The sequence below is a fragment of the Urocitellus parryii genome, unplaced genomic scaffold (assembly GCF_045843805.1).
Source record: "Urocitellus parryii isolate mUroPar1 unplaced genomic scaffold, mUroPar1.hap1 Scaffold_48, whole genome shotgun sequence".
Taxonomy (NCBI): Eukaryota; Metazoa; Chordata; class Mammalia; order Rodentia; family Sciuridae; genus Urocitellus; species Urocitellus parryii.
Window position 1 is genome coordinate 2,461,236 of NW_027554049.1, and position 23,670 is coordinate 2,484,905.

The window sequence follows — 23,670 nt, forward strand, 5'->3', positions numbered from 1 at the left end:
CTCTTCCTGGGGTTACACCACATCTGGCGCTCAATAAATGGTTGATTGACTGATGAAAGAATGGATAAAAAGGGGGCTTTAAGAGGCAGGCACTCCAGGATGGGTCAAGTCTGGCGCAGTGGGGTTGGGGGCAGAAGTGCTGACGGCCGTCCCTTCACTCCCCCAGGACGTCTCAGGTCACCGTCTGCACTGCTGCCCGCGGGTTATTTATGACCCTCCTCCCCCTGCCGGCGGCGGAAGAGGCGGCTCCGGGCCTCAGCCCAGCGGCGGAGGGCCCAGCGCGGGGGAACCTGGAGCAGCGACGGTGTGGCGCCTAGTGGAGGGCGGGCGGGGCCTCGCGGGTTTGGAGGTGGGGCTTTGGCTTTTGCAGCCTTCTTACCCGTCGGTCTGTGATCAGTAGCAGCTCCGGCCACACCATGTCTGGGTTCGCCGAGACCCCTGCAGTAGGCCGGGTAGCAGGAAGGGGCGGCCCTGCTGCAGCAGTGGCGGCTTCGGGTGCAAGGGCGCAGTAGCGGGCGGGGTGGAAGCGCGGCCAGGCGCCTTCAGGGCCGGCGGAGACGCAACTCCAGCCAGGGCCAAAATAAGTTGCGCCGGCGACAGAGAGCCGGCTGCTGGGCCACCCGCGCGACATGCCGGCGGTCAAAAAGGAGCTCCCGGGCCACGAGGACCTGGCCCTGGCCCTGGCCACCTTCCACCTGACCCTGGCCGCGCTGCCTCTGCCTCCGCTGCCGGGCTACTTGGCCCCGCTGCCCGCCGCAGCAGCTCTGCCCCCCCCGGCCGCCTCGCTGCCGGCCTCTGCTGCAGGCTTTGAAGAACTGTTGGCTCCACCACTCCTGCCCTCGCGCGCCTACCTTAGCCTGCACGAGGCCACGCCGAACCTCCACCTGCCCAGAGACCCACTGGCCCTTGAGCTCCTCTTGGCCGCAGCGGCCGCGGACTTCCAGCCGCTGCTGGACAACGGTGAGCCCTGCATCGAGGTGGAGTGTGGCGCCATCCGTGCTCTGCTCAACGTACGGAAACTCTGCCAGAGCAGCAAAGGCCCGTCCATCCGCCACCGCAGCGAGTGGCTCATGCCCAAGGAGTTCCAGTTCGTCAGCGGCCGCCAGACGGCCAAGGACTGGAAGCGCAGCATCCGCCACACAGGTGCGGCTGACGAGGGGGCGCAAGCCGCTGTCCCTCTCCTTCGCTACTGGGGACCCGCGGGTCCGAGCCCTTCGCTCTGCCACTGAGGAGACTTGGTTTTGGCCCAGAGAGGGCGCTGCAGCTCCAGAGCACGTGCTGCCGGGGTGTGAGTGCACACTGGTTGGGGCTGCGCAGGTACGTGGGGCCGCGGGAGTGGGGCGGGGCGTGGGCGCGCGGAGCTGGAACAGTGTCAGCGAGACCTGGAGCAGCCCGTTTGGATGGTGACTCCAAAGGTGCGACAATACACCTTTGGAGGCTGGATCGGGGGCACCTGATAAGCGCGGTGACCCTCTGGCGAGGGTCTTGGGAAGTTTGGGACCCGGTAGCGTTTGGTTTAGGAGTTCAGGCTGCGCAGTGGCTGCCCTTTCCTGCGTTGGGGACTGACGCAGGCCTGGGTCGCAACTGCGCCTCCACTCACCAATTCCCCAGCTCAGCCTTCCACTGCCCGGCCACAGTTCGGGCTAGACTGGCTAAGAGAGGGTGGGGCAGGAGGAGGGGCGCCAGGGCTGAGAGGAAGCCGCCCTCCACCAGGGGAGGGCCTCGCCCAGGATTAGAGTTTCAGAGCCCAGCAGATCCCCTTCTCGTCCGAGAGGGTGGGGCGGGCAGCAGGCTCCGAAGTTGGACAACAGTGGGTTTGGAAGGTTGGTGTGCCTTGCATACACCTTCCGGGAGTGGGGACTGGCTTTGCGGGTGACGGCGCCCCAGAGGCTCCATCTATGCCCTGACTGCCCCTCACCAGCTGTGCTCGGCTCTCCTCACAGGAAAAAGTCTGAAGACGCTTATGTCCAAGGGAATTCTGTAGGTGCATCCTCCAATCTTCGACTTCCTGGGCTGTCGAATATCCTCGCCTGTGGTGAGACCTGGGAATAAGCTGGGTTGGGGTGTCTGGACTCCTCTGAGAGCCTGGTGATCTCTAAGATTGGGAGTCCTAACTTCAGCCCTCTGGGCAGGCTGGAGGGAATCCTCCCAGGGCAGATGGGGTGGGTGGGGTTGCTTTGTGCTGTTCCAGACCATCCCTGGGAATGGGTGGGAATCCTGGGTCACAGGATCCTCTCCTGTTTGGATGAAGGGCGGGTCCTGCCTGTTCTTGAGCAGCCTCCCTCATGGGTGTCTTGGAGCTACTTCTCCAGCCTTCCGGGTTCCAGGGTCTTCCCACTGTTATTGTCATTCATTGGGCCTGGGGACTTCCCTGTCCCAGGTCTGGAGATCACCAAGTCATCTGGCTCAACAGAGAGAGGTGCTGGGTGCTGGGGCAGGACTCTTTTGAGGTGTAACAGTGTTAGCTGGCCAGGTTGCACATCTGGGTTATCCCCAGGCTTGAGCCTGAGTGGTGTGTGTCTTGGTGCTCCTAATGTTGAAGTGCTGCCCTGCAAGGGTCTGGACCTCGGAGGGTCCATGACATGGAGCCTGGCTGGGGCAGGGTCTTTGCCTGTAGGTGTCCAGAGAGCAAGAACCCCACCTAGGATAGACAATCTCTGGCCTCCCCACTGGCCTGGGGAGCAGGTATGAGACTCCAGGCAGTGAGGAGTAGAGGGTTGATCTGAAAAGGAAATTGCCTCTAGAGAGGAAGCTCCCCCTGTGGGGTACATCTAGGGACATGGGGGGTGGAGGCTGCTGTTCCTAGGTCCACCCAGCAGTCCCCTCTTACAGGAAGGAGCAGGAGGAGTGGAGGTACCAGTGGTCCTGGAGGGCCCAGGCTGCCACCTTGGGTTTATTCCCTTTGACCGGGTGGTGGGGTATCCTGGCTTCCCCCTGGGCTCTGCAGGATGCACGCTGAGCAGGCTGGGAAAACTTGGACACATGGATGCTGGCAGGGGAAGGAGAGCCACAGGCCCAGCCCACACCTGGTCTGTCACAGTCACAGCCTCAAGCCGCCCGCCCTACACACTTGAGTCTACAGGAGCACAGGGCCCTGTACAAGAGCTCCCCAAGCAGGTGTGCAGAAACACCTTTTGCTTGCTGTCACATACCTACTGGGCAAAAGATTGAAGTCCCTCTCCATCGTGGCACCCCTTCAGGCAGCTGGAACTGGATGGGATCCTCTGGGTGCCCACCTCAGACTAGTCTGGGTTCTCTTTTCTGTTTGGATGGGAGTGCCCCACAGTTTCCAACCTGCCACCCCTGAGGCCTGCCACAAGAGAGGGGCAGAGGGTGACCTGAGCTCAACATCTGCCATCACCTCAAGTGGCAATCTGAAGCTCAGAGAGGGATGGAGCTGCTGCCTTTCTGAAGCTCCCTGGTTCCTGCCCTGAGTGAAGGGCACTTCAGACCTGGGCCTGCCGGCCTCTCTGTGCCTGGCCGCTTCCTTGGAGGTATCTCCATGGATCCCCTTTCTAGCCCCAACCTATTGGTGCACAGAGGCTGTCTCTACCCACCCTTGTGGCCAGTTTCAAAGGTGTGTGCACTTCATGGTCACAGATACTCCAGGGGTAGAACATGGTGTGCATGTGACTGTGCATGCTGGAACCCACTCTCACCATTTCAGAAGGGGTCAATTATTGGTTAGGAGCCAGGTTCTCAAATCTGTTGAGCAGTGGGGAGCTAAGTCTCTGATGTATGGGGGGGCATGTGTTCCCCAACCTTGGGCAGGGTTAGAGTGGCCATCTGGGTTCTCAGCATGCTCCCCCATAGAGTTACCCCCAAGAGCCACCCCAGACCTAACCTTCCAGGGTGCTTTCAGGGCATACCAGGGACTGGAAGATCCTGTGCCCAGCTCTGTGCCTCATGTGGCTAAGACTGGCATATAGCCTGGGCTCCTTCCCAGCCAGCCGGTCCTGGCCCCCTTCCAAGTAGCAGTCTTATAGAATCTGTGTCCCCCTCTTCTCTTCCCACAGATGAGAGGCAGAGAGATGTTTACTCCTAGTCTGGGTTCTACTTTCTGTTTGGATGGGAGTATTTCTGCCACAAAAGAGGGGAAGCAGGTGGCTTTGAGAAAATACCCCTTTTCTTTTCATGAGAGTATTTCACCTAAGGCTGAAAGGTGACTGAGGAGAAGGGCAGAGCTCATCTCCAGATGCCTGGCACTGGGCTTTGGCAGGCTGGACAAGGCAGAGCCATGGGCCAAGGGGTGTTGAAAATGATACCAAACCTATGGATTGACAGAGGCCGAGACATAGGTGGGCACTCACCACTGCCGTCTCCCTGCGCTCTGCTGTCACTGGACCCTGTCATCCTGTGGGCTGGCCCTGAAAACCCATTGGCCCCATGCCATGTGCCCTTATATTGCTGGGTCTATTTCACTCACCATGTTACAGAGGGAATCAGGGTATCCTGGGCAGACCCCAGCAGATGTGTGAGAGCAGGTGTGGGGGATACTGTGGCTCCCAGAGCTGGGGGAGGGAGCACTGAGCTGGGCAGAGCCAGGCGTCCGGAGATGATGTGGTGCTGAATCTGAAGAGAAGCGTCCTTGCAAGGACAGGACTCCATGCAGCAGCCCACCTCAGGATCCTGGATGACCTGGGGCAGGGACCCTCCTTGACCCCTTCCTCACTAAGCTCATGGGTGTGGTGAGGATCAACTCTTTCTGGCAATGGGAGGACTGAACAGGAGAGGAAAGTAGATACTCTGAAAGCCCATGTAGCCTCTGAGCCAGCAGCCTCTTAACCAAGTAAGAAAAAACCTCTGTACACTGGAAAATAATCAATGACTTTTTTTCTTTTCCCTGGGGCATCAGGACCTGGAGCCAGGAAGGGTAGAGAAATGCCAGGACTGGGGCCACACACTCATGTCCACCGCTCTGTGCAGAAATGTGTGAGCTGGGTGCAGAGCTCCAAGCTTGAGCATACACAGCACCACACACTTACACATGGTGCAGGGGGGACACTGAGGAGAGAAATGAACCATCAGGGCTGGGGAACAAAGGGTCAGGGCTGTCAGTGCTCTCGGGCAGCCTGTGGCTCCCAGGCCTGCAGATTGCATGGGACCAGCAGTCTCAGACAGACTTCCCCTGAGCTGGGCTCTTCATGGTGCTAACAAAATAGCAAAGAGGGGCTGGGGCTGCCGCTCAGTGGCAGAGTGTTTTGTGAGGCCCTAGTTTCACCAGCACTGCAAAAGAAAAAGAAAAGTGACTTTGCTTGTTGATATTGCTGTAAGTTTTCAGGACTGACAGAGGAGATGGGATGTCAGCCAGACACGTTGAGAGGGACCTGCTCCCTGACTGCACACCCACCAGGACCAGCCCCATGATCCCTGCCCCAGGCTGTATGCACAATCCCAGAAGACTCTGGGGACACAGGGAAGGAGCTGAAGGTCATAGCTTAGGCATCCCCAGGGCTCCCTGCCACAGGGTGGGTACCCACACTCAGGCTGGGCAGGCAGAACAGCCCACACTCTGCTGTCCTCACAGGCTGTGCCTACAGCAATGAGGCCCCTGGGCCTTGGCCCAGGCCCAGGAGGCTGATGTCTAGCTCAGCCTTAACGTTCTCCTCCTGCCCAGAACCGGGGGCGGCTGGCGGACAAAAGGACAGTGGCCCTGCTCCCTGCACGCTCCCTGAAAAAGGAACAGAACCCCAGCTTTTCTGCCAGTGATGGTGACAGTGATGGAGGTGGCCCAGCCTGTGGACGGCAGCCAGGCTTGAAGCAGGAGGATGATCTGCATGTCCGAATCATGAAGAGAAGGTACTTACTCCAGATCTGGGCGGGGAGGCTCAGGCTCCTATGGAAGGGGGCACGAAGACCAGGGGTCTTCTGGAATGCTGCTGTGGGGCGGGGGTGCAGGCAGAGGCTGTCCTCTCTCCTGAACTGGCGCCCTGGCACCTTGTTCTGCCTCAGCCATGCCATGGTCACTTCTGGGTAGAGGTTGGCCAGCAGAGAAACCCAAGGTCCGGTACCCACCTGGGCTGACACCCACAACCTCCCAGAAATTTGTTTCCTGATATGGGCCTCGTCCTGCCAGCACCTAGGGGTGGGGTGTCTGTGAGTAAGGATGGTGGGGGCTGTGGTGCCTGGTGTTGCCAGGGGCTGTTCAGCCTGCTCCTCGTCCTCATCTCTGGGAGGCCAGAGCATCTCAAGCCCTGGGTTTGTTCAGTGGAAGCTGCCACCAGGTTGAACTGGGCATGAGGTGCCACCCTCATGACTGCCCTGGCTTCTGGCTGGTGGGATGTTAAGAGTCAGGCCCACACCCCGCTGCTGTCTCTGTGCCAGTAATGGAGCCACTGACCCTCTTTTCTCTCCCAGTAGAGTCCACACCCACTGGGATGTGAACATCTCCTTCCGAGAGACATCTTGCAGGTAGGAGCCTGGCTTGGGCAGGGGCAGCTGTTGCCATTTCTCCTGGGTCCCACCCACCCTGCTTCCCTCCTCTACCCATGGTCTTTTGTCTTGTCCTCTGTCCCAGTCAGTGTGAGCCAGTGTGGGCCATGCGGTTGACAGGCTGGTTTGGATGTGTGTCCTTACCTGGCCTGGAAGGTAGGTGGCATGGTGCCCAACTGAGATCAGGAGGCCCATTTCAGCCAAGTGCAGACTTGTGCCAGGCCTCAACAGCATGGGCAGGGTCCTAGACAGCCCACCCGTGGAGACAAAGCATGCTATGAACCTCACCACTGGACTGTCCATTGGAGCCCAACAGCTCTAAGATGAGGCTGTGATTTTCACCTCTCACCCTCCCAGAGACCCACCAGGAGGGAGAATGGTGATGTGTGAGCAGGTTCTTGAAGGATGCATAGGAGTTCACTGGGAAAAGGTGGTCTGCAAAGCTGTGGAGGGATGAAGGATGGGATGGAAGGGAGGAGAATGGGAACATGGCAGGTCTGGCTCAGTGGGATGCTAAAAGGTCTGCACCTTAGCCGCTGGACCAGTTGGGCTTTGTTCTCCAACCTGAGCCAGCCACAGAAAGTTCCTGAGCAGGGAGTGATCAGGTCTGTGTTTTGGAAAGATCCTTCTGGGGACCCTGGAAGGTTGGGGTTTCCTCACATGGATTTGGGTTATGGAAACAGGCTGGGGCCTGTGAATCCAAGACATAGAGGATAAAAAAAAGCCAGGAGGAGGTCAGGTGTCAGGGACCTAGTTCCTGCTCCCAAGGGGCAGGGGCTGGTTTCTGGTTATTGGGGCCAAGTTTTTCCTCAGGGCTTCGAGGGGAGCACCACAGGAAGGCCTGATGGGGAGCAGAGGGCACCAAGGGCAGGGAAAGCCTCTTGGGACTCAAGCTGTGGGTGCCTGGCCTCCCAGGCCCAGCTGCAGGAAGGCAGCTTGTCCTGGATCTCTGCCAGAGGTGTCATTATTTATGTCTTCAAGAATGTCTGGATCCTGGAGCCGAATTACAATAAAAACATCTTTAAACTTATTTCCACCTCATTTTGGAGTTGCCAGCTCAACGGATCATTTTTATGAACCGTCATGAACATTGATGACATTTTATGAGCCTTTTACTCTGGACGCTACAGGATAAATTTGCCAGCAAGGCCTGCAGGGAAACCCAATGGCTGTGCCTCCCCTCCGGACCTGCACCTCCTTGCAGTACACCTGGCCTTGGGGTGCGGGGAGGCCCCAGGAGTCCCATGCTGAATTCTTACCAGTACTGGCTGCTGCAGCCTGGCTGTGCCTGGGAAGAAGCAGGCCTGCATTAGTGGAGACCCTGGTCCCACAGAGGATCCAGAGGGGCAAGGATGACTTTCTGGATTTCATTGAAGGGAAGGTTACAGTTCTGGAGAAGAGCACACCCCAGAGGACTAACAGCCCATCATATCCCGTCTGCTAACAGCCCCCAGTGTCTGGACAAGGAGGGCTGTGGACCGCCAGCTGCCTCACACTGGGTCACCAACTGTGTTTGTCCCATCCCGACTGTCTGTCCATCCCCATTGTCTGTCACTCTTCACTGGTCTGTCTGCCTCTTGCATCTGTCTGTCCTCTTCGTCCTTCTCACCAGTCCTGCTGGGGATGCCTGCTGCTGGCTGCAAGCAAAGGCCCAGGGCCCCTCTGCCCTGTGATGCCCCTGCAGCCTGGCTGGCAAGAAGGGCCTTCTAGGTCCCTGACCCTCTAGGGCCCCCAGCTGGTGAAGGCTATGTGAGAGAGTTGGGGTGGGGAGGCCCTCAGGGGGGAGTCGGGTCTCACCCTTCTCCTGGCCTCCTCACAACCCTCCCTGCAGCCTTCCTGACCCTGCCCCAGTCTCCTCCCCACGTGGCACAGCAGCCTGCTGAGGCCTTGCCTGTGTGTAGTGGCCCCACACTGTGAAGACAGGTGCAGAGCTCTCACCTCTACAGCCTGGGTGTGAGTCTCTTGGCATTTTTTTTTAAATGAACCCAGCATAATTTGTTCAGAGAGTAACTAAGTGACCAGAACAGGTTTTCAGGACTGGCCCATCTTGGGACCTGAGGAATGAACCCCCAAGGCAGGGACTCGGGTGTGGAATGCAAGGGCAGGTCCTGTCTAGCCAAGGGTGGCCCCCATCGGCCTGCACCTCGAGAGCCCGGGTAACCCCCAAGTGATACTGAGCCGATCGCTGTCATTGAGGCTGGTCCCAGATGCAGGTGCTGCTGGGGGTCCAGGCCAGGGCTCACAGGAAATTACTGTGCTCACCTCTCCAGTCCCTGGAAGCAGGAAGTGTCCAGTGCACTGTGGGGAGCAGCTCCATGGCAGCTGCAGCCCTGTACCCGGCCAGCCCAGGCCCCTTCCCCATGCTGAGGACAGCAGTTCTGTCCAACATCCCACATCAGTGAGGATGATGGGGGATGAGCCTCGTGAGAATAATCCCATAAAGTACTTACTCCCCACCTGCCTCCCACCTTCATGGGGTGGGGGAGAACCTACATCTGGGTCTCTTAGGGGCTCTGGGGCCGACCCGGGGTATCTGGTGCTGAAACTGATCTGCTTAGGGCCTGGCCCTGGATTAGCCTGGCTCCTGCCAGCCCAGGCTGGGGGCTGGGGGCTATTTAATAAGGTTCAGGGTCGGTTCCTAGGTCACTGTGAGGAGGCTCTGCTAGTGTCAGTGCTGCTGAAGAGGCTGCTCCACCACAGGTGGGCCGGGAGGGCACTGCTGGGGGCACTGGGCTTCCCTGCCCCTGCTCTGGCTGGCCTTGACTTCCTGTCCCCTCCTTCTCTGTTGATGATGGGGTTGCTCACATAACCCCAGGGTGCCCCACTTTCTCCTCCCTCTTCTCTCTGGGGCTGTGGGTGAGGGCTCAGCAGGAGGGAGAAGGGACAAAGAATCACATGCAGGGTGATTCCAAGGCCAGGCCTGGGTGCACCCTGGGGATCACAGGTGTCCTGAGCCTGCCAGGGCAGATCTTTTTATCTACAGGACTTTGGTCTGAACCTCAGTTTCCTGATTTGGAGAAATGAGGGCCCCAAGAGGGTGTTGCAAGTTTTAACCAAAGTGGCATGTGCCAGGTGCTTGCTTCAGAGCTGGCAGCACATGGGTGACAATGTGCCCTCTATATGTCTGTCCTGTGAGACAGAAGGCCGTCCTGTCCTCCCTCTGAGGCAGGGAGCAGAGCACAGCACTGCCTCTCTGGAGAGAGGAAGGTGGGAGGGGCTGCTCTGGCTCTGCACAGACCAGCTGGGTGCTGGAGTGGGGTCCAGGTGCCACGTCTCTGCTTTCTCTTGGCCTGCCTGCTGAGTGTGCGTAGTTGTGGCATCCCAAGCCCACAGAGGTAAGCGCACACATCACCATGCTCAGTGCACACTGTCCTCAGCCCCAAGCACCCTTGTACTCATGCTCATCAGGTTGCACTGCCAAGGCTCATGGCTCCATCCTCTGTCTTGCTCTGCTGCAGCCAGGACAGTGACCTTCCCACACTCATATCCAGTGTGCACTGAAGCCGCCACCTCATTATGCCCGAGCACCAGAGCCGCTGTGAATTCCAGAGAGGCAGTGTGGAGGTTGGCTTGGGACCCACAGGTGAGGAGGCCCCTGTGTCCTGAGGGCGATGATGGGGCTGCCAGGGCCACAGCAGCTCTGCCTAGGGACAGCCACCCTCCCTGTGTCTGTTCAGCAGCTCTGGAAGCCTTGGCGGGCAGCCAGGGAGGCCAGCAGAGGAGGCGGGAGGTGTGAGGCCGGCTGTCCCCTGGGGCTCCATGTGATGGTAATTGTGTTAATCCCAGCCAGTTAGGCAGACTGGCGGCCCAGGGCAGCTCCAGCGTGGCTACTGCTGGGGTGGGCTTGGAGTTTCGAGGCCGACCACCCCCTCCTCACAAGACAGGCACAGGCAAAGACCTTCCAGAGCTCACCTCCCACCAATGCCCACCTCCCACCAAACCCACAGGGCATGTCGGCCTGGTCCTGCTTCTCAGGGGTCCTGGGAGGGAAAGGGCCCATCCCCTGCAGCCTGAACAGCTTCAGGTAGGCCAAGAGGGTGCTGGCCCAGGAGCTTCCAGGGCCACCAAGGAGATCTGGTTCCTGGAGGCAACAGGAACTCAGAGGGAGAGAGCAGCTTGGGGACCCAGGCAGTCTCCCATGGAGCAGGTCATGAGGGGTTGCAAGATGCCACCGCTGAGAGTGGGCACAACTTGACCTCAGGGGCCTTGTCACATGGACCCTGGACAGGGTTGTTTCTGACAATGGCTACTGCTCTGGGAAAGGAGGGTGGGCATCACCCACCACCCTGGACACTCCCAACAGAGCCCCCATGAGCCCAGAAGGCCCTTGTGGATGGGGGTGGGGGTTGCTTCTGGAGCTGCTTTGGAGGTGGCTGATAAAATCTAATTGCCCCATCGATCGGGCGGAGCCGAGGGAGCCCCTCAGTGATTGAGATGTTCTGAGGCAGCAGGCCCTCTCCTGCCTATGTACAACCTCCTCAGGTACACAGACCTGCATGTGCCCTGTGTGTCTCCTGCAGGGCTTGCTCACCCTGCCAGGTAGCCCTCCACACTCTACAGTGAGTGCAGGTCACATGCTGTGCATAGCAGCCAGGATGCTGTGTGTGTGTGTGTGTGTGTGTGTGTGTGTGTGTGCGCGCGCGCGTGCACCTGCCAGGTCTGCAGCTCCCCGTGGGATTCCTCTGGGCCCTGAAGTGGTCTTTACCTGTCACCATGTCTACTTCCTTCCTGTGGCCCAAGGGGGTGTCCTTCGAGCCACAGCTTCCTGGGCTCTGGACAGGAAGGATCCCAGAGGACTGAGGAGCTCAGCGCAGGTCTTGTGACTTTAAGGTCCACCCCTGGTACGTGTGTCTGCCTCCTGTCACTGCCTACATCAGGTGTGACTCTGAGCTTATGCAGTCTCCTCAAGGCAGCTACAAGGCTGGGTCTCACTGCGGGGCACTCCAACCCCAGTATTACCTCCCCTAAGCTGTGACTCTCAAGCTCCCCAGGAGCAGAGAAGCCCAGCAAGGAGGCGGGAGTTGCCACTGTTGAAACAGGGAACAGACTGCAGAGGTTACCCTTGCTGACCCCTGAGCATGTACAGGGAGCAGGAGATGGGCAGCAGGTGTGGAGAGAGGCTGCAAGACCCACTCCCTGCCTGGTGCGCTCGGGGTGCCCTCCTGCTTGCTGGACTCTGACACGCAGCTCGTGATGCCCATGTGCACCTGAGTGCCCTCCATCTGTCCTACAGGGTCTGTCTAACCTGACCCCTCATGCAGGCAGTGGGGACTGCCCCCTGTCTTTGGGGCAGGGCCTGGGGCCAGCCAGCTAAACCAGTGGCAGTGAGGTGGCTGAGATCAATAAGTTATTAGCATCATTCTGTCAGCTGTAATGTGGAGATTGATCAGTGCTCTGGCTGCCGCCGCACTTCCCTAGCCTGATAAAAATGACAGATTAAAGGAATAAGGAAAAGGAATTAGGCTCCTGAGCTGACAGCAGGGCTTCCTGGGGGCACAGGTTGGGGACCCCCAAGTACCAAGGTGTCATGAAAGGCTTGAGTTACACAAGGAGCAGCCCTCATCCCCACCACCCTGGGTCTTCAGAGGCAATAGGGTCTGACCTAGAGGCCAGGATGATGACCTGCTATCAGCAGAGCCCCATGATGTCAGGGTCCTCAGGAGGAAGCAGAGCTTGGGGGTGCAGGGACAGGTTTGGAGAGGGACCTATAGATGTGTGTGGCTTTTATTTTCATTTCATTTTTATGGTACTGGGGATGGAACCCAGGGCTTCTTACATGTGAGGCAAGCACTCTACCAACTGAGCTACATCCCCAGCCCTGTGTGCAGCTTTTGATGTGGAGATGTGATCTCTAGAGGGGATAGTATAGGAATAGGCAGACCAGGAGCCAGGCACCTAGGGTCTGTGTAGGGCAGGTCAGCTGTCCAGGGGTGACCCTTGGAGCGCAGAGCCTGGCTGGGCAGGTATGTGCTTGCCAAGGCTGAGTGCAGGAAAGAGGAGGGTCTGGGCTTTTGGTGCAGAGAGGAGGGCTCCCCTGAGCACACCCCTGGTGTGGGGAGTGACATGTGCCTTCCTGACTGACTCTCTTCCCCAGCACCTGCACAGCCCACCCCCAGCCCTTCTCAGAAAGGGAAGGTAGTTCTGTTCTCCAGGAGAAGCTGAGGTGGGCTCATGAGCACACATGGGAATGGACTGGCTGGTTAGGGGCAGCCAGAGGCCCTTGGGGACACAGTCACAGTCACGTGTCACACCCATCACTTCTATTCAAATGCAGCCTGGGGCCCAGGGTCAGGGCTGCCCTGTTTCCTTGCCTTGCTCCATACCTGTCATGATATCCTCCAGCCAGCTGGGCTCACCAGGTGGAAGCCTGGGACCCAGGGCTGGCAAGGCCTTGCCCACCAGCACCCAGGATGCTCCTGAGTGGAGGGGACTGGGGCTCACTAGACTGAGCTGGGGCAGGGGTGGGTCTTCCCCACCTGGTCTTCCCTGCCTCCTCCTCCAGTCCCTGAGACTGGGTGTGGCTCACTCCACCCTCTGCAGGTGGCTTGCGAGGCAAGAGACTGGGCTGCTCCCCGCACTTCACCAGTGACTGCTCTTCAGAGAAGAAGGCCTGAAGCGAATCGAGTGTGAGTCTGAGTACCCTCGAGGTGGGAGCCCAACCCAGGGAGGAGGGACAGGTCACTGGAGGAGGAAGCAGTAACTGAGTGCTTGGAAGTGTTGTTAGACCTTCCAAAAGGGGCAGGTGTGCACAGAGGAGGGACTTGGGTTTCGTAGCAGGGGTGGAAGGTCTTAGGCTTAGGCTTAGGGTGAGGTGTGCCTTCCCTACTTGCCTCTCCGCCTGGGTAGTATTTCAAGGAAAATCCCCTCCCTATGTGCTACCCCAACGCAGAGACTCTGCTGCTGCCAGAGCTGCAACCCAGCATGGCGCCTGAGGACCACTACCACCGGCTGGTTTCCGCTCTCAGTGAGGCTGGCAGCTTCGAGGAACCACAGCGTCTCTACCACCTGGGCCTCCCCAGCCATGGTATGTGACCTCCCCACCTGCCCCCATACCTGTGTACACTCTCAGTTGCCTCTCCACCCCAGAAGAGGGTGTTGGCTGCTGACATCAAGACCAGGATTGGATCTGTCAGTGACCCCCAGCCCTTTGTGGGTAGGCGATGAGGCCTGGCTGCCCCAGGTCTTGTTCCAAGTCCCCACTTTTCATCACATTCTCAGGATCCCCTCCAGGCATGCACACAGCTTACTCAGGGGTGAGCCCAGGTGAGAGGAAGGGGTAGGGGCTTGAGTAAGCCTATCTGCCCCCTATCCAGGAGACCCTGTGGTCTGTGCCCATTCTCCTGACTCCCACAGCAGTTGGTGCACAAATTTAAGTCAGTGGACGCTGACCTGTGGTCACATTCAAATAGTGCCAGATCTTTGTCCTGCATGGGGGGCAAGCCTTCCAGAAAGACAGGACGACTAAGAGGCAGCTGTGTTTGGCCACCATGGCCTCCTGGATGCCAAGAGAGGCCCAGCTAGAGGCTGGGATGAGGCTCTTGCCCCTCTCCACTCACTGGGTCTGCTCTGTCCCTTGTGGTCATAGCCCAGGGAGCAGTCAGATACCTGTCCAGCTGCACTCTAGCCTCACAGGCTAGTCTCCTGCTAGGTGAACTTGGCTTTTATGGTAGGAGGTGGATGGGGTGCTGTGAAGGGGCAAGATTTCCTCTCCTTGCACAAGGCACCAAGAGTCTGAATAATTCACCAAATGTTAATAATTTAAAAATCTTCCCTTTTAATTGCTTTGCCTGCTCTGCCTGGGGCCCGCTCTGCAGGCCTATGTGGGGGAGGGAGCGTGGTTGCGGCCGCCAGGGAGCTGCTGTCAATCACGGTGCCTAGGAGCCGGCTGCAAATAGCTGTGACCGCGGGCTGGAGGGCGGGGGTGCAGGCCCCGCTGGGATCGACGCGGGCAGCTGAGCCGGCTAGGCTCTGCGGGCTGGCACCCAGCCCAGGGCAGACCCACCTCTGCTTTTCGGGTAATTAATTTATAAACAGAGGCAGGGGCTCAGCGGCAAAGGTATGCAAAGGGGGGTGGTGGGGACTCGAAGGCCCGGCCCTGGGCAGGAGCACAGTGCATCAAACCACTGCACGTCGCCGCGTCCAGAGATTGTGGCTGGTGTGCCTGCAAGGATGCGTATGCATGGGCCTGGTGTGGTCTTGCTGGATGCTGACTGTATGCAACCACTGCTGGATGACCGATGTGAACGGATGTTGGTGTATGCTGGTGTGGAGGTGTGGCCACGTGTACAGGTTCAGTTTCCTGCCTCCCATCTAGGAGACGGTCACCTGGTGGAGTCTGGAGACCCACTCCTAGACTTGTCACAGTGACCTCCAGGAACTGGTCTATGCTCTCATGGATCTGTGCACAGTCCCTCCCCTCAAGGCTCCAGCCTCAGGTTCCACAGCCTTGCGTACCAACACTGGGCTTTCCTCCCACCTCACATTCCTTTCAGGTCCTCCTGCAAACCTGTCTCCCCTGCCCTGGGGCTGCTCCTCTGGCCCCAGTGACTGACATCAGGCCTGACACACAGCAGGGATGGTGTGGAAGTGGGCCCCTGGTTCCCTTTCTCCTGGGCTCCCCTGGGCCAGTGTCCTGTGCTCACTAGGATGAGGGGAGAAGTCCAGGGAAGGCTGGGCCTCAGGGTCGCTGCTGTTGCCCATCCCCTACCCCCCCACCCCCAGATCTCCTGAGGGTCCGGCAGGAGGTAGCAGCTGCAGCTTCGAGGAGTCCCAGTGGCCTGGAAGTTCACCTGCCCTCATCCACAGCAGGTCAGCACCAGAAGCAGGGTCTGGCTCAGCACCGGGAGAACACTGCTCCAGCTCCAGCTGTTGCCCGGTCCTTCTCAGAGAGGTACTGGGGCTTGGTATCTGACTTCTGCAGGCCCCATAGCCTGCACCTTCCACCCACTTACTCCTCCCTGATTGCAGCTGCACAGTCATGTGGGTATTGCCTGCTTTGGGTTTAGGGTCTGTTGGGCAAAAAGTTCCTGCAGCTGGCTGAGCTGGGTAGAGGCCCAGGAAAACATTTCCGGGGCAGTATGTACCTGGGTGCCAAGAACCCTGGGCAGGAATGTGAAGGGTCACTCTTGTTTCTTTGTTGAGCAACTGGGATCCAGCAAAATCCAGGTGCCCCTGGGACAGTGAGTGGGGGATGAGGTTGGGGAAGCAGAAGGCAGAGCGGCTGGAAGTCTGGAAACCCAGCCCAAAGTAAGTCCGGAGGGGTCGGCCAGAGGACTAGAACTGGGGGAGGAGGGAAGCCCGCTTCGCCAATTCAGACACACTAGCGGTCTGGGGAGACCGCCTCCCGGGCGGGCGGGGACAGGGGGCGACCTGTACAGAGCAGGGAGGCGCTCAGGGATGCCCCCCCCCCCCCGCCCGCAGCGGGCCGTCTCCAGTCTGGCGCACCCCGTGCCCTCCACAGCGGAGCTCGGCGTCTGCAGCTGCCGCTGCCTCAGGATTGCGGCTAATTACGCTTCGTGTCCCCGGCAGCGCTGGGCCCGCTACGGGGAGGGGGTGGGGAGGAGGGCCCCGCGCGGTAATTACCGCTGCAGTCACCACGGCCCTCCGGGTTAGCGCCTCCTCCGAGATTAATTGGCGCCGCCAGGGGGCGAGAGCGGGGGCAGCGCTCGACCTAGAGCCATAACGAGCGGCACATCGACCGCCCGCAGGGCCAGCAATTAGCGGCGACCAGGATGCGCTTGGAGGCGGTTAGGGGAATCTGGGGCGTGGAGGGGGCCGGGCAAGCCACGCACGCCCCTCAGTCCTGCCTTTCACAGGGAGCTGTCGCAGCCGCCCCCTTTGTTGTCGCCCCAGAATGCCCCCCACATCGCCCTGGGCTCCCATTTCAGGCCCCCTTTCTTGGGGGTTCCATAGGCTCTGTGCCAGACTCCAGGTAAGGAATAGGCAGGTGTGCACGTCTTTTATGTCCTATGGGCACGCTCATTGAAACTGGTCCTGTAAGGTCGCCCATTAATGTCGAGGATGGACCAAGGTGGTGCAGAGGGCCAATTCATCAGGCCAGCACCATTTGACCACTTGGCCCTGGTCTGTCCCTTTTCCCCAGGGTACAGCTTCCTGCCCCCCGCCCAGGCGGAGATGCTCCCCCTGCAGCAGGAGCTCCTGCGTAAACAGAACTTGGCCCGGTAGGTGCGGCCAAAGCCGGGAGGGGAGGTGGGTGGCACTAGCCCTCAAGCTGATCCTACTACTCCTGGCCTAGGCTAGAGATGTCCGCGGAGCTGCTTCGCCAGAAAGAGCTGGAGAACACACACCGGCCACAGCTGCTGGCACCTGAAGCGGCCCTGCGTGCCCCAGACAGAACAGAGGAGCTGCAGAGGCGCGGGGCCATGCTGGTACTGAAACATAGCTCCGCGCCGCTTCGCCTTCACAGGGTGTCTCTGGTCCGGAGCCTCCAACCTCACCCCGGGAGCCTGCTGGCAGAGCACCGCGGAAGGGGGGGCCCTAGTTCTGCCTCAGTTCGGCCCAGCGAATCCAAGGAGACAACAGCATCTGGGCTCTGGGCTCAAGATGTCTCAGAAGAGCCCCCCAAGGACTCAGATGGAGAGGACCTGGAGATAGCACCCACAGGGGGCCGGGGCTCCACCCCAGGTCAAGCCCTAGGAGGGACCAGCACTGAGGGAAAGGGGCTTCTTTCAGGTTCCACCCTGCCCCCTCCTCTGTCCCTGGGCTTCCCCTACTCGGTCAGCCCGTACTTCCACACAGGTGGGTGTGGAGACCCAGGCCAGCCACCCTTGGAGGTCTTGTACGGGGAGGGGGTGCAAGGCCTCCACAGTCGAAAAATCTTAAGTCATGGATTGCATGTCTCTAAGCAACTAAGGCAAGCAAAGGTCAGCAGACCAGTGGGGTATGGGATGGGAGGAACAAAGCCCTAGTGACACCCACTCACACCTAGGCACCATGGGGTGACTCTTTGCTGATGGGGAGGTGGCCACATCCCCTGAGGACGTCAGCAAGTGGACTGTGGATGATGTCTGCAGCTTCATTGGGGGCTTGTCTGGCTGTGGGGAGTATGCTCTGGTGAGGCAGAGCTGACCTGGGTGTGCAGCGGGCCTGTCACTTGCCCTCCTCTCCCTTCCCTACACCCCTCAGCCCCACCTGCTCCTGCCTCATGCTAGCCCCTGCCCAAAGCAAAAGGGGATTCCTTCATTTGACCACTCCCTGAAAGCTACACAGCCTGCTTACTCTCCCTGGCTGCTCTCTGGACCTTTGCTGTGTGGGACTGATAGGCCTGACCCTATCCCTGTTCTAGGTATTCAGAGAACATGAAATTGATGGGGAGACCTTGCCCCTGCTGACAGAGAAGCACCTGCTGACGACTATGGGGCTGAAGCTGGGGCCCGCCCTCAAGATCCGGGCCCAGGTAAGCATGGACAGTGGGCAGAGGGCATAAAGGCTCTTTGAAATCACCCAATGTCCTTGGCAGGCACCCATCCAGGCTTTTCTTTATAGGTGGCCAAGCGCCTGGGCCGAGTTTTCTACATGGCCAGCTTCCCTGTGGCTCTGCCTCTGCAGCCGCCAACCCTGCAGGCTCCTGAATAGGAGCTTACCTCCAGAGAGCAGCCCCTGTCCCCACCAACAGCCAACTCCCCCTATGGGGGGAGCCACCCACCCACTAGCCAAGCCTCACCCAAACCAGAGAATGGAATAGCAGCAATACTCCCAGGGGCCCCAGATGCCACCCAGTCTCTGTGTTGAGTTGGCCAGCAGGCTGCCCACAGTCCCAGCACAGGATGCAGTGGTACCTCCCCCACAGCTTTCTCCCTTTCAGATTTGGATGCAGAAACACCAAGAATTTTTAAAAGGAAAAAATGTGACTTAAAAGGACTGAATGAGTTTTCAAAAACTTTCTGGGGGTGAATGCAGAGGTCCACAGACAAACCAAAGACAAAGGAGTAGAGGAACCAGGGAGCCACCTCTGTGGAGCAGGCTGCTGTGACCTGGCAGCAGAACCAGCCTCCTGCATAGGGCTGGCTCTTGCTGCCCAGGTCAGCACAGCTCTTGGTTCATCTGGTCTGTCGTGCTGTGACAATAAAGCCCTGTCCACTGTCTACTGCCCTCCTGCTGCACAGACACTGGCCTCAGGGCCTTTGGGGTACTGCAGGAGACCCTTAGTCCTCCTCCGAGAGCTGCAGATCCTCTAGCTCATCCTGGGGCCCCTGGGCCAGCTGCCACAGCTCACCAGGGTCCAGCTCCACCTCTGTGACTGGGCCTTCATCTGCAGGGAGAGAAAAGGCTACATAAATTCTGCTTATCGGGAGGAAGCCAGTCTTGGAGGTTAATCATCACTAATTAATCAAAGCATTAATTAATTTATTGCTGCACTATAAGCTGGCTGCTAGAGCCCATGAGAACAGAACAGCTGGCTGGGCACCCCAGGGAGGAGTGGGCCAGGCTTGGGGCTGCCCTCCCATGGCTCTGTTGCCAGATGGGATTAAGGACCAGATCCCTTGCCCCAATAACCACTCACCTTCTGAGTCTGCTATCCTCCTCATCCTGGTGGTCCTTATCATCTTCTTCCGCCCTGAGACCCTGCCGAGTTCTCAGGGACCCATGTGTTTCTGTGAACCCAGAAGAGTCCATGATGAGCCCCCCCACCCAGCGACCACCAGCAGAGGTTCACAGGAGGGTATGCCACAAGCTAGAGGACCACCCTTCTCTCCACTTGCAGGTGGAAGACCAAACAGAATAGTCAGAAGTAGGCATGCTTAGCAATCAGCACAGAAAACACTGAGGTGGGGACCCCTCTGGCTGTGAGGTCCCACATCCATCCACACCCTCCCCATCTCCAGGAGCACATGCTTCAGCAGGGGCAGCCCCCACCTCTCTCCCAAAAGTCTGTGGTCTCCTCATCCTCAGTACTGTCCAGGTCAAAGAGGTCTTTAAATTCCTTCCTGTCCTCATCCTACCTGTCCTCTATCTTCTGCCGTTTGATCTCTGGGAAGTTCAGATTTTCTAGCTGGAATAATCAGAACCAGAGGAGTAGGTAGGCATGGGCAGGGGGTTCAGAGAGGCCAACACTATTTCCCTCAGAAGCCTCCAGCATCCCTCAGGAGCACCCTGCTTGGCCACTTGCTACTTGACAACCTTTCTGCTCCCACATCCGTATCATCCCTCCCAGGACAGCCAGCACCTTGGTGGCATGCTACTCCAAGTAGTAGTCTCTCAAGTCACCCCAACTCATAGCCACAGCCATGCCCAGGGTCAAAAGCTAAAGCCCTTCTTGCCTCTTCTACCTGCCTTCCTGGGGTCCACAGGCTGGCCTGTGTGACAAGTATGTGTAGCCACTCCATTCCCTCCAAGACCCCTACCCTTGGGAGATGCCTGGCTGTGACAACTCCTGACACCACCCCATAGGATCACCACCTCCTCAAACAGCCATAGTCCTCCGATGCCCCACCCACACCACCACCAAGACCCCATCAAATCTCTGCCTGGTCCTAAAAGTCATGCCAATGTGCAAGATCTGAATCTAGCTGACCCACCCGCTCCCTTGGCACCCCAGATGTACCCGCTCTTTGCCACTGATCTCCAGCTGTATCTCGCGGTCCCTCAGCTTCCGCCAGTGGCTATAGTACCTGGTGAGTGGGGTCCCCTCTTCTCGGGCCTGCTTCTCCCAAGCATCCTAGGGGTGGGGCAGTTCAGAATCATGTCCCACTATGGGAAAACCTCAAACCCAGCCATTCCCTGACAAGTGCCCTCAAGCAGCACCACCCCCACTCCAGATACCAGTTCCCTACTGACCACTGCAAGCTGGTCAGAGACACCAAAAGAGACCCTCTGGCGGTGACTGTGGATGTGCTCTGCATTCTCCTGCACCTTTTCCAACAAGTGGCACATCTGCTGGCAGTAGTTGGCCACCTTGCACTCCCGGAGGAAGGACTTGAACTGCAGAAGTGGGGGGCAATCAACCCAGCAGGCAGACAGGAAGTCCAGGGCCCACCAAAACCTCATGGCAACTCCAGGGAGGTCCAGAGCCCAAGTGCACACAAGTGGGCAGTGGGCCACAGATGAAATCAGGCTGCTCTCCAGCCTGCCCATCTCTGTAAATAAACCTCTTCTGGCAACAGCTGCACTCATTCCCTCACATGCAATGAGCTTTCTGTGGCTGCTTTTGTACTGTGGCCAAAGGCCAGTAACCAGACTGAGAAACCATGCAACCATAAATCCAAGAACACTTATTGAAAATACCTGTTTACCCCTACTCTAGTCCCCTATCCCTGAGACCTTTGAATCCAGCAGCAGAAGCTTCCTGACTGCCAGGCACTCCTATCTGGGACCCAGGCCACTGCAAAGTGCCAAAGAACAGCAAGTGACTATGCATGTGTGCACAACTATATGACTGCAGCCTTGCACGCACACACACACACACACAACCTGTATGGATGGGCCTCAGATGCAGCTCAGTTGTGAGCAGCAGCAGTGACCCTCCCCCATGAGAGGTACAGGCCTGAGACAGGGAACAGCAGACAGAGAGCCATACTCTCATGGGAGAAGCAGAGAGAAACCCCCACCCCAGCCCCAGGACCACATAGGAAATCAGTCAGGGACCAGCCCACCCCAGTGTAAAGACTTCTGCAGGCGGCTGATCTGGTCTCTGGAAGGCTTAGACAGCCTTTCAATGGACCAACATGATGCTAGGATCCTTGGTGAGCCATCCAGACCTGTCCCAACCTGCTGAGTGACTGATAATCTCCTACACCCCCAAGACCAGTACCACACATTGTGGTCCAAGGGGTCCAGCTACAAAGCGGTGCCTGTGTGGAGACCATAAAGGATCAGGCTCTGCTACTAGCCCTGTGAAGCTGGGACAAAGACACCTCCTTTCAGTCCCTGTGTACAAAGGTCACTGAGTCCATTAAAAGATAATCGAAGTCCATCATAAAGCATACCCCGGGGATTTGGGGAGGGAGCCAACCATTGGGTACACACCTGTAAGACAGCAGGCAGTGCCAATTCAGGGAAGGCAAAACTGTGGGCCTGGCCCTGCAGGTACTCCAGCATGAGGTCATACAGCTGCTCCACTAGGCCATCCTGAGGCAGCAGGGAAGGACCAAGCTCATCAGGGGATGGGGCCCAGATGCTCAGAGTCCTCCAAATCAGGCTGATGAGTCTGCTCCAGGTCCAGGGTGGGGGCCACAAGGAAGTGGCCACACCTCCCAGCCACACTCAGGCTCATGGGGGCTGGAACTATGAATCCACTGGTCTCCAACCCAGGGAACCAGGAAGGTCCACACCCAAACATCATAGGATGGCAGGACCCTCCCATCCACCTCAATGCTCTCTGAGGTCCTGCTGTGACCTCAATGCAGCACAGCCCTAGGCCCATCTACAGAGACTTAGAGGGGAACTCACCAGGTATGCTTTTTCCTGCAAGTTGACATTCGATAGTTTCAGGACTACAGAGAAGCTGATGGGCCTGGAGCTCATGCGGCTGGGTCGTTTGTTGAAGTCCACCTGCTGGAAAACCTACCCCAGCCAATCCCAGTGCTCAGATCTTAGCTCATAAGCCCATCAAGATAAGGGGTGAACAGCCAGAAAGCAGCACACCCCAAAGCCTGCAGACCCCTCCAAACTCTGTTTGCTTTCCAGAGATCTAGCCCCCTTTGCCTCTTCAGTGGATAGGGCAGGACCAGGAGCACTGGCCCTCCCTCAAAGTCAGGGAGGCCATAAAGACCAGTTTCAGAAGTCCAAGAAGGTGCCCTCTATAAAGAGCCCTGCCACTTAACCTACCCTTCCCAACATGCAGCACTGAGGCCTGGGCCTGGCAGAGCTTCAACCAGTGTTACAAGGCCAAAGCAACAACAGAAGGACAGAGCACAAGAAGATGGGAGTCTTGGGAGGGTCTGGCAGCTTACCACACCCTCCATACACTACAGGCTGTGCACCCAAGCCTTCCCAAAAAGGGGAGGGAGTGGGCACTGAGCCTGGCCTCTTGGCCTTGATATTCCTCCTCAATTCCTAAGAGACTCACACCCAAGGCAGTGGAGCCCAGGGTACATGCAGGAGCCTGGAGGGGGAAAGGGGCACAGAATGGAAGCCATGGAGAGACCCTAGGTCAGGATGCTGGGCAGCTGAGCTGGGCTCCAGATAAAGATTGATCCCAGCAATAAACAATAAAGTGGTTCCTTCTGGGGGGAGGCCTGACTCCCAAAGGGAACTGCTCTCAACATCCCTTCCTACCCTCACATCAGGGAATAGTAGGCCCAGATGCCCTGCTCACTTCAGCCTCTGTGATCTGCCTTCTCAACCTACAACTGGGCATGGGAGGCCCCACAAGGTGCAGCTACAATAAACCAAGGCAGGGTCAGTGTTCTAGCACTGTCCAGGATGAAGGAGAAAAAGAAACCATGCCACAGCACTGGAAGAAACTGGGGAGACACCTAGAGCCGGTTGGCAGGGTAGGAGGCCCTCAGTGGGGTGCCAAGGTAGAGAGGCCACAGCAGGGGCAGTTAGGAATCACACCTGGCTGTCACAGGGAAACAGATTGGCTTCCACAACAGCTTCACAAAGCACAAACAGCAACCTGCCTCAGTGGAAGGGAATGGGAACAGGCATGGGTTCCCTTTCCTTGTGACCTGGAGACAGCGAGTCTTTGAACATCCTGTGGGCTAAGGCCTAACCTGACACTAACCTTCCCCCTCAGAGCAGCACTGGTGCTCAAGTGCACATAGTGGTCCAGGCAGAGCCTTGGAAGCTCTGAAACCACAAACCTGGGTTTGAAACCCAGCTCTCCTGCCTGCTGCAGTCCTGAGCAAATATCTCTGTGGCCAGAGTCTGTTCCCTGACTGCATGACATATGACATCTGCCTCCAAGTGGTCTGGATCACATGATATAAAACATGTCAGATACCAGCTCAGAGTTTCCCTGAAAGTAACCCTCAGCCAAGGTCACTATGTTGACAGGTCATGGCTGGTGAGATCATACCTGCAGCAGAACTGGGAGCAACTTTACAGTGAAACAGCAAACATGGAGGGCTCAGTAAGGTCCAGTCCAGAACCCAACTGAACCTCTGAGGACAGGCTGCTGGAGACACAGCCCTTGTCACTGGGTGCCTGCCTCCAGTGGGGATTCAGAATGGTAAGCCCATCCTGGCACAGGGCTGCCACAAGGAGAGCCAAATTACCAGTTTCCAGCAGCCATCAATCCCCAGCAAGGCTAAGAGATTGAGCAGGCAAAGAAGC

The 23,670-nt window shown here is 58.2% G+C and overlaps 1 pseudogene; it reads left to right on the plus strand.

The window, feature by feature from the left end:
- The first annotated feature begins 629 nt into the window (after positions 1-629).
- On the plus strand, positions 630-18,571 carry LOC144252598 (sterile alpha motif domain-containing protein 11-like; annotated as a pseudogene).
- The last annotated feature ends 5,099 nt before the right edge of the window (positions 18,572-23,670 follow it).